This window comes from Pinus tabuliformis, chromosome 3_2, assembly GCF_031772625.1.
Source record: "Pinus tabuliformis cultivar Carrire ecotype Pingquan chromosome 3_2, CPIR1, whole genome shotgun sequence".
Classification (NCBI taxonomy): Eukaryota; Viridiplantae; Streptophyta; class Pinopsida; order Pinales; family Pinaceae; genus Pinus; species Pinus tabuliformis.
Genome location: NC_142302.1, coordinates 550,643,090 through 550,653,247, shown reverse-complemented (window position 1 = coordinate 550,653,247; position 10,158 = coordinate 550,643,090).

The following is a 10,158-nucleotide window of genomic DNA, read 5'->3' as shown; positions in this document are numbered from 1 at the left end:
CCACTGGCTATGTGGTTTTACTAGATATTGCCAGTAAGTGTCCTAGTTTAACTTGCTTATTTGCTTAATTGACTTTGCCTTTTCTTCTGCCATTTGCTTCCACCTTGTTTGCAACTACTGTGCCTTTGGGAGGAATCCTGGAGTGGTTTTTGATATTAAATTTGCTTAATGCAAATTTTCGTTGAAGCAGTCGATGACGTTAATTCTTGTTGTTGCTGCCTCCTCCATCGCTTGCTTTGCTTCCTTGAGTTGTGCATCCCATTTCGCAAATAGCATTTCTTTGTGGGATTCATCAATCTTGGGCAATTCTGCTCTTTTTCCTTCCTCTGATTTCTGCCAATTCACAAATTCAGAAACTTTCTTAAAAACTAAATCATAATCAAGTTGTAAGTCTATGACTTGATTTGTAATGTTGTTACTTTTTTCGCAATGGGAATTCCATTGTGAGATTCTTTGGCAAAGCATTTCTTCTTGTTGTAAGAGTTGGTCATTTAGGGCAAGGGCTTCTATGACGAATTCTTCAATTTTAGGGTTGTCCTTATGCAGTTCTATTGTGGCTTGTAATTGTTGTTCTTTATCGGCCAGATTGTTTTGATAACCCAACTGCATTTGCTGGAAGTCCTGTTGTAGCTTTTCCAATTGTATTTCTGATTCTCGGCTAACATTGGCCTGCTGTAGTTGTTGTTCCAAAAATAGGATCTTATCCTCCTTTTATTTTAATAGCGTTTGAACTTCTGACGCTTTATCAATGGTTGCAGAAGCATATGCCCCTGCAATCTGAGAGAGCCTAGTGAGGTTTTCTGTTGGATTGGTGGTCAGGTCTTGCCAAAGAACATCTAAAGGTTCAGCCTTTGGAGAAAGTACAATATCTATTTTTCATTTCTTTCTTTGTCTCCTAACAACAGCTTTATGTTGCGGGCTATAAAATACATCCAGAGGAGGGATCTCCTCTATTTTCAGCATAATTTCGGATGACAGAGCAACAGGAATATGCTCTATCTCTTGAGTATTAATAACCTCTTCTATTATCATCTCTGTGGTTGTCTCCCCTGGGTTTATCAATGGACCTGCACTTTGTTCCTTGGTGTTGATTAGTTCATTAAAATTCTCCCACTCTTTTTCTAGGTCTACTATAATTGGACTTGTTGGCTTTGCAAGGGGAGCAGGAGTCTCAACCTGTTTTGGGGACAAAACCTGTTGGTCAGGCTTTTCTATAGACTGAGCTGTATCTTTGATTGACGCTTCACTTTTGCTGTGATCACTTTTTGACTGCTTATCGGATTTTTTAGCTGATTCCCTCTCGAACTTTGATTTAGACTTCTCTTCTCTTGAACTTCCACTTATACTAACATTGGGAATGGGTTCCCTTATTGGTTCAATGCGCAATTTGTCCAATGGGACATTTTCCAACCTCTGTTCTCTGTAACGGTTAAACTCTTGAAGCTTCGCTTGGTCAAACTGAATTTGTGTCATATGTAGAATCTCTCTCATAGAGCTCTTCTGCTGAAAGACATTGTCGAAGATATCATCTTCTTTAGTAAATACTTTTATTTTGACCATCGTTGTAAAATTCTTGACAGTATCCAAGGGATCGTACTGCCTCCCTCGGAACTTTGGTAGCTACAAACTTAGCATATTATCAACCTCTTTAAAAGTGTGTCCCAAATCAAATAATGCAAAGGCCCCACAGACCACAGGGAATTGAGGCCAGATGGCCTTCTTCTTATCCTTGAGTTCTCTGCTCATTCCCCCAACACCACAGGTCTGGTAAGCTATCTCTCGGGCCATAAGTTTGTTGGGAACATACAAAGGAAGCACATGAGGCGAGGTAATGCTCCCAAATACCCTAATGTAGGTGAATAACGCCTCCCAAAACCATCTTCCCACAGGGAGAATGTCAGTTTCAGCTTCTGGGGAGAATCTTGGGGCGTCTATGTTATATAACATTTTATGAATAGGAAGCATCACTCCATGACAAATCTTATAGAAATGTGGGATGAAATTGGATTCCCACAGTTCTTTGTGGTAGACTTGAATAGGTAGAGGGTTTTGTACTGTCCATTTCCACCCCATGATGGGAAAATCAGAGATGAAACAAATAACATCCATGACGTAGGCAGCTAAAAAGAAGGGGGGGTAAAACCTTTGAGAAAAACTTCTTTTAGTTTGATAATTTAAAATAGCAGAAGCTAAATTATCCGATAAAATTTGGGCCCAATCCATTATGGTGGTATTGGTGGCTGCATCCAATAAAGGCAACCATTCTGATGAAAACTTATTGATATCTGGCTTCCCAAATAGTCTACATAACATTGCAACAACAAAACAATAGGGAGAAGCGAGGGAGCTAGTGGCGTACATACCATTTTTATCCTTCTTTAATGGTTCCTCCTTCGCGGACCAGCTCTTTGTGCAGTCTGCCAAATCCTCGTTCTCTTTGGTGAATTTTTCCACAAATTGTTTGTTATAACTAGCCTGGGGTTCTGGTAGGTGATACATATGCCTCAAATTACTTGGGGTAAATGACCCCATGACTTCCTGGTTCCGTGTCTTGAATTCCCTGTCAGATATATTAGCATGGTCTATAATCCATTTTACCATATCCGTGTAAGGGAGTATCTTCAGCCTCGCTGCAACACAGTGCAGAAACGAGCATGCAAGCTCTGTTAGTGATGCTTCAGATGACCCACGTCCATCTGCCGTAACTGTAACCTCCATAACTCTCGGGTTTTCTTCTTCTAATAGTCGGTACATGCCTTCCCAAGTAGATATCCCTGCTTCCCTAGTACAAGTGGTGTCTGTAAATAACGGAGTCATCTCTGATTTTTCAGATGCGAGAGCTTTGCCTTTCTTCCCCATTACGTTCTGAGTGTTGTTCTGCGTACTGCTCCTGAAAATAGTAAGCAGAGAACAAAGATACAATAAGGATGATGGTGAATAATGAACAACAATAAGGTGACGGGAAAGCTTTTAATTTTTAAAATCATATCAAAGATATCACCTTACGTGAAATAATTCTTTAAACCAGATCTGATTCGTTTTTAATAAATACCATCAATGGACCGTTAAGCTAACATTTAATGCTCATAACTCTTGCATTGAACGATGGAAAGTACTATCATTGAACTTTGAGCCCTTAGATCTGCGATAAAGCAATTTTGCGATTTGCTTCGCAATATCGCAAATCACGATATCGCAAAACCTATTATCTTTAACAATCATTTGTTTCATCGTGCGGCTGCAAGATGCGATTTGTGAGAAGCTTTATCACATTTCGCAATATCTGGGCATTTTGTATTAAGTGGCGCTGCGGTCAATGGAATCTGTGATATGCGATGAGTTTGTAAGGCTCGCGATCTCGCATTCTTGCTTTTTCGCATTTCCAAGAGTTTCTTTGTAAAGGATGCCCGCCGTTACCCTTTTCGCGATGCGATGTTTATCATTAAAAGAATGGGTTTATTAAAGTTTAACTTAGTACTCAAGACTTTCCTCTTACGAGGGTTTTCCTAGCTTTTGTGGTTGTATAGCGCTTTTCATAAGGAGGCTTAACATTTATAATGTTTTTTATGCGCATGAAGCATGAAAAGGTAGGAATTCATATTGTTGGGAGTTTTGCTTTGATATCATGTTTTATTGAAAACAAAAAGGCAATCTTAAGTGCTAAGTTTTGATTTTTTAGAAGGGTCCCCATTTATTAATGTTATTGCTAACACTAATAAAAAGGGGGGTTGTTGATGGTCACAACAATTGGCGATTCACTTGAAAGAACCAGTTATCTCTGATAGTTTTTTGAATTTTCTAAAACTTCTAAAATAGAAATGGTTTTAGAAAATCAAACTTTATTGTAGAAATATAAGGTACATAGTGCTATTTGCTAACAACAATATTTTGTTCCATCTATCCTAATTCTGATTATCTTCTTCCCAAAGCTAGTCATTGTACTTACATCAGTCATTACTTCGTTTATAAAGATTAAAAAAAAGACATCTTTGTAGAGCAGTTTTAGGTTTACTCATTTGTCGTAGGTAGAACCTCTGCTGCTAGCAGGCGTTCATAGCCTCAACAGGGTTACCTGTTACCCAACAATGATCCAGTATCCTACTTAAGAAGTATGCAATTTTCAAAGATAAATCCTCATCTAAACTTATTGTTTTTTCTTTTCTTTTAATTTTTAAAGAACAATGTCTTGGTTTGGTGACGAAATTTGACAGTGCCATTCACTTGATTTATAACTATCTGAACAAGCTGGCTTGTGATGAGACTCCTTGTCTTTTGATTGAAACAATCTCGAGTCATTACCCTGTTTTGGTATGCAGTTTGGCGATGTCAACTAGTTATAATCTCATGATAAGCCAACTCTTGATGAGACCTCTTATTCTTTAAGTTTATAGTGCATAACTGGATTATTCTTTGAAACTTGCAATTTCCTAAAGTGGGGAGGAAGTCATTGGCTCCTTAAGAGTTCTTCTGGACGACAATTGTAGAGTTTTAAAAGTAGCTTTTCTGTAGAGAATCTTTGTCTTGTTATTGATGCTTTTCATGACTGATATGAAGCAAACTCCTACTAAAGGTTGTTTTTAATCAAAACTTGTAAAGTTGAAACAAAAGAACAAGTAAAACCTTCAAAATTATAGCACTTGACCGTATTTTTCAAAAATAAAGATTAATTTTCCTAATCACTTCCATTTATACAAGCAAAAAACAAAATTGACAAGAGACACTAATCTTTTTCGTGGAAACCAAAAGGTAAACATTTTCAACCTGTTTTATTATCAAAAAGAAAAATAAGCTAAAAATAATAATTTACAAAAATAGAAGAGGTCATCTTCTATGGAAAGTATTTTTTAAGAATCTGCCCATTAACAGGTAAAGACTCTCTTTTCCCTGCTAAGTCTTGTAACATGAAAGTCGATGGACCTATGATTTCGACAATTTGGAATGGTCCGAGCCACATCCATTGGAATTTAGAATGCTTTCCTTTCTCTTCATGGGCTTTATCCCATTTCAATACTAAATCTCCAATTTGAAAATCTTTTCTGGATACCAGGTTTGAATCAAAAGAAGCCTTTACTAATGCTTGATGATGTGCATGGGTAATTTTGGCTTGTTCTCGTTCCTCTTCTAGCTTAAGGATCTGCAATTGTCTTAGTTGCAAGGATGAAGAAGGAGTTTCTTTGATGAACTGAACTAAGGCTAAAGAAGGAATAGCTAGATGTGTTGGGAGAACCACTTCTTTCCCATAAACTAAATTAAAGGGAGAAGTGCCAATAGAAGCTTTTTGAGTTATTCGATCTGCCCAAAGAGCATACATCAAAGATTTGTGCCAATTCCTATGACTCTGATCAATAGTCAGTTTAATGATTCTGATCAAGTTTTTATTTGTTGATTCGGCCAACCCATTCCCTTGCGGGTAATAATTGGTAGAATACTTAAGTTTAAAACCTCTTTTGAGTGCAAATTCAGTCATAGCATTACCAGAAAAATATGATGCATTATCAAACATTAAAGCGGAAGGTAAGCCAAACCTGGTAATTATGAATTGATCTATGAAATCGATGATATTTTCAGAGTTGGTTGTCTTGAGAGGAACTGCTTCTACCCACTTAGTAAAGTAATCGGTAGCTGTAAGGATGTACTTATGCTATTTAGAAGAGTGAGGAACGATCTCACCTATTATATCTAATCCCCATTGCTCAAATGGTTGATCGATGTTGACTGGTTGTAATGGCAATGATGGTTTCTTTTGTCTTCCAGCAACAGTTTGACAAATCTAACATCTTCTTACATAGCTATGTGCATCCTTAAATAATGTTGGCCAGTAGTAGCCTACGCACAAGATTTTGTGTGCTGTCGCATCTCCTGCGTAATGTCCACCTACTGGTCCATCATGAAGTTCCTGCAATACTTTTTCAGCTTTAGATTTCTCAAGGCATTTAAGAAGAACAGAATCATAATTCATCCTAAAGAGTACATCATTTACAATTTGATATTGCTTAGCTTTTAATCTAAGGGCTCTTTTCTTTGTATGATTCAAATGTGAAGGAGCATATCCATTCTTTAGGTAAAACATGATATTAGCATATCTTGATTCAATATCATTTAGGCTTACCTCATACATTTGTACCTCATGATCAGGGGACGGTATTTCTGATATATGCGATGCTCCAGCCAACATCCTACAAAAACCTTGACCTTTTACAATATTTGCTGGCTTGATTTCAGCGTCATATTCTTGCAGGGCCGTGACCCAATTCGCTCTCTTTTCACCCATGTCTTTTTGTACCAAAAGATTTCTTACCGCTGGAAATGGCACTATTATTTTTGTATGGGTCTTGAGAAGAAAGGGTCTAAAGTGTTTGATCACTTTGAAAACAGCATAAGCCTGTTTCTCAACATCAGAGTAATTTAATTTGGCTCCTTGCAAGTTTGAACTGAAAAAGGCAATTGGGGCTTCTGCTTTATCTTGATTGGCTTGCGTGAGTATTGCAGCATATGATTTCTCAGAGGCAAATGTATACAAAATGAAGGGATTAGAAAAGTTTGGAGTCGCTAGAGATGGGGCATTTATAATTTCTTGTTTAATCAGGTTGAACACTTCATGTTCTGCCTGACCCCATTTGAAGAGAGAGTTTTTCTTGATCATTGCTTGGAGAGGTGACACAATTCTTGAGAAGTCGGGGACAAATCTTTTAACGAAATTGATTTGACCAAGGAAGGATTGCATTGATTTTTTGTTATGGGGTAAGGATATCTCAGAAATCTCCTTAATCCTATCTGGGTTAATATGGATTCCAGATTTAGACACTATGAATCCGAGAAGCTTTCCTTCACTTAATGCAAAAAAGGACTTTTTTGGATTAAGTGAGATTCCATACTTTTGACAACGTTGAAAGATATGCTTTAAATATCTGAGGTGATTACTACGTTTTTTAGAATACACTGTTATGTCATCTAAGTAAATCACCACTAACTTATTCACTAATCCTTTAAATGCAATATCCATGGCCCTTTGAAATGTGGCTCCAACATTAATCAGTCCAAATGGCATCTTTTGATATGCATATATGCCCCATTTGGTTCTGAATGTTGTCTTCAATTGATCATCTGGATGGACTAAAATTTGGTTATATCCTGAGAAGCCATCTAAAAGGACATCAATTCAGACCCTGCAACTGATTGTAATATCTGTTCCATAGGGGGTAATGGAAAATTGTCCTTTTGGCAGGCTTTATTAAGATTTCGAAAGTCAATACAAATCTGAATGTCTCCGTTTTTCTTTCTGACTGGTACCAGGTTGGAAACCCATCTAAAATGTCGAATAGGAAAAATAATTTTGGCTTTCAATAATTTATTTAACTTAGACTTAATCTGGATTTCTAGATTAGGATGGATTTTTCTCAGCTTCTGCTGGACTGGTTTCTCGTCAGAGATCATCGGAATTGTATGTTGTATGATTGAAGTATCGTAAGTTTTGAGGTCATCGTAATTCCAGGCAAAGACATTTTTATACTGCTTCAAAATTCGAATGAAGACTGATTTTTCCTCTGGAGTTAGACCAAGACCTAAGTTGATATTTTGCGGCTTTATGTCAGTTCCTAGATTCACTAATTCATATCTTAGAGTTGAACTCTGAAGTTTTGAATTGGTGGACCTTTTGAATCTGTCTTTTAAATCATATAGGTCTTCCAATTTGACTACAGATTTAGGTATAGCATTATTGGTGCTTTCTTGTTGTAACTTCTTGTCATGTTGGTCCTCATCAATTATCTGATTATTGTAAGAGCCTTCTGAAGTCAGAAAACTTACAATATCATGGTCATCGTTAAAAACTCTCCAGTTGGTAACATTATCCAGGATGGAGGGTCTAAAGATCAATTCGATTGAGAATCTATCTGGACTATAGTCTTCTGAGGGAATGAGCTTGGAAGCTACATTAGCTAGGAGGTCAGCACTAGCATTTTGGAGTCTGGGAATGGATGAAATATTAAATGCTATAAAGTGTGCAGTCAGGTCTTGTACTAACGATTGATAATGCTTTAAGTGACCTGATAGACAATGTATAGTATTTCGTACCTGCTTAATAACAATCTCAGAATCACCAAAGACTTGTAGATACTTGATGTCAAGTCTGATTGCCTTGTATAACCCTTGAACTAGAGCTTCATATTCTGTAGTATTATTTGTGCAATCGAACTCGAGTCTATAGGTTAGCATGGTTTTCTCTCCTTCTGGACTAATTAATATACAACCTGCTCCTGCTCCATCATTAGACTTAGAACCGTCGAAAAATAATTTCCAAAACAAAGATTTATTTACAAGACTATCTACAAAATTAATGCATTTAGAACTATCCATTTGAGAAAAAATTTCTACCTGAGATAAAACTGAATTTTCTAAAAAAGGTGAAGTATGAGCATTGAAATTACCTAAGAACGAGTCAACAGAATAGTTCCCAATTATATTGTTGCTATATGCTATAGGTTCATTTTCTCCTTCCAACTCCGTTACTATGTACTTTTGGTGTCTTTCTCGCTCAACCTTTATCTGATTTGGTTTACCATTGTAAGGGAGCCACATGTGTGACCAGTTGGTCGCAAAGTAACTGTGAAGCTTTTCAGACCAATCCCTGCTAAGAATTAAACCATAAAATTTAGGAATGTTTGCAACGAGAATATCAATGACTTGACATACCTTTGGATTCGATGAAAGCCTTATGGTCACTTGATTTAGTTCGCCAATGACTTCAACTTGAGACCAGTCCAACTGCACTATGCGTACTGCAGACTTTTGAGGTTGGATGTTTAACTTTGCACAAACTGTCTTAGGCAAAATATTAGATGAAGCACCAGAGTCTACCAAACAGTTATGCAAATTTTTATTGAAAACTTCAAAGGTAAGGAGGAATGGAGGAGTATGGGATTTTGACCTTCCTCCAATTAAAGCAATGTCATTTGGGTCAACTTTATTTGACATACCAGTTGGAGGTCTCCCCATTTCATGAGTAGCTTGTGAGATTACAGTGGCAGGAAGAGGTGCAACAGGTACTGCATGTAGCTCTTTCAAAAGTAGTTTCTGTTGATGCTTCAATTTACTCAGCTCATGAAAAGTAATGTTGGCCCTAGTCTTCTTCATGTCTTCAACAATATTATACTCCATTTCATTGGAAATGATAAGTGTTTTAGATGGAGTTGATGAATCAGATTGGATTGGGTTTGTCTGAGTCACTTTTGGTGATGATTTCTTACCTGCGACTTTATCTTTGGAAGCTGGGCTTGGGTTTTTTGTTTAGAACTAGATTGTGGAGGATCGAGTTGATTTCTGCTTCTGGTAGTGATTGGTAATGCATCTTGATCTTCTTCATTTGGAAGGATGAAGTCCCACATTCCCTATAGTTCTACAACCTCCTCCTCATCAATATGTTCCTCATTCAAAACTTCCTCTTCTTCTCCTTTCGACCCTGCGTTTTTTATAGTGTTGGGAGGCTTTGGATTGGTTGAAGGATTCCTCCTGAAAGGCTTATAAGGTTTCTTAGAAGAAGTCTCTGCCACTTGTTTTTTAATATCAACCATTTCATTAGAAATGGTTTTTAAAACTTTCTGTAATCCTTCCAAGTCGAATGGGTCCTTTGATTGTTTTTTCTTAGGGTCATCTCTAAAAGAAACTTTCTTAGATTTTCTTTCATCAACAACGTTTTTCTTTTCTAAAGCTAAGATACGTTTTTCCACCGCTATCGCTTCTTTCATGTTTTCAGCCAATGTTGGCTTGGCAGCCCTATCTACAAAGATTGCTATGTTTGAAGGTAAGGCAGATATGTACCATTCACTTCGAACTTCTTCGCTAGGCTTGGATGTGGTAGGGATCTTATTTAAGAGTTTATTAAATCGCGAGTTGAAATCTTTGATAGGTTCTCTTGATTCGGTTTTAAGATTTGAGAGATCATTAATTAATGTTGTTGTAGACCTATCATCACCGAATTTAGTCAAGAACTACTCTTGGAAAATGTTCCAACTAGTAATGGATCCTGAGGGTAATGAGAAATACCAAGATCCAGCCACTCCTTGTAAGGTATATGGGAAAAGCCTAACAACAACGTCTTCTTCCGTAACTCCATTTAAATTTATTGACAACATAAAGTTGTTTATGTGTTCTTCTGCCAGT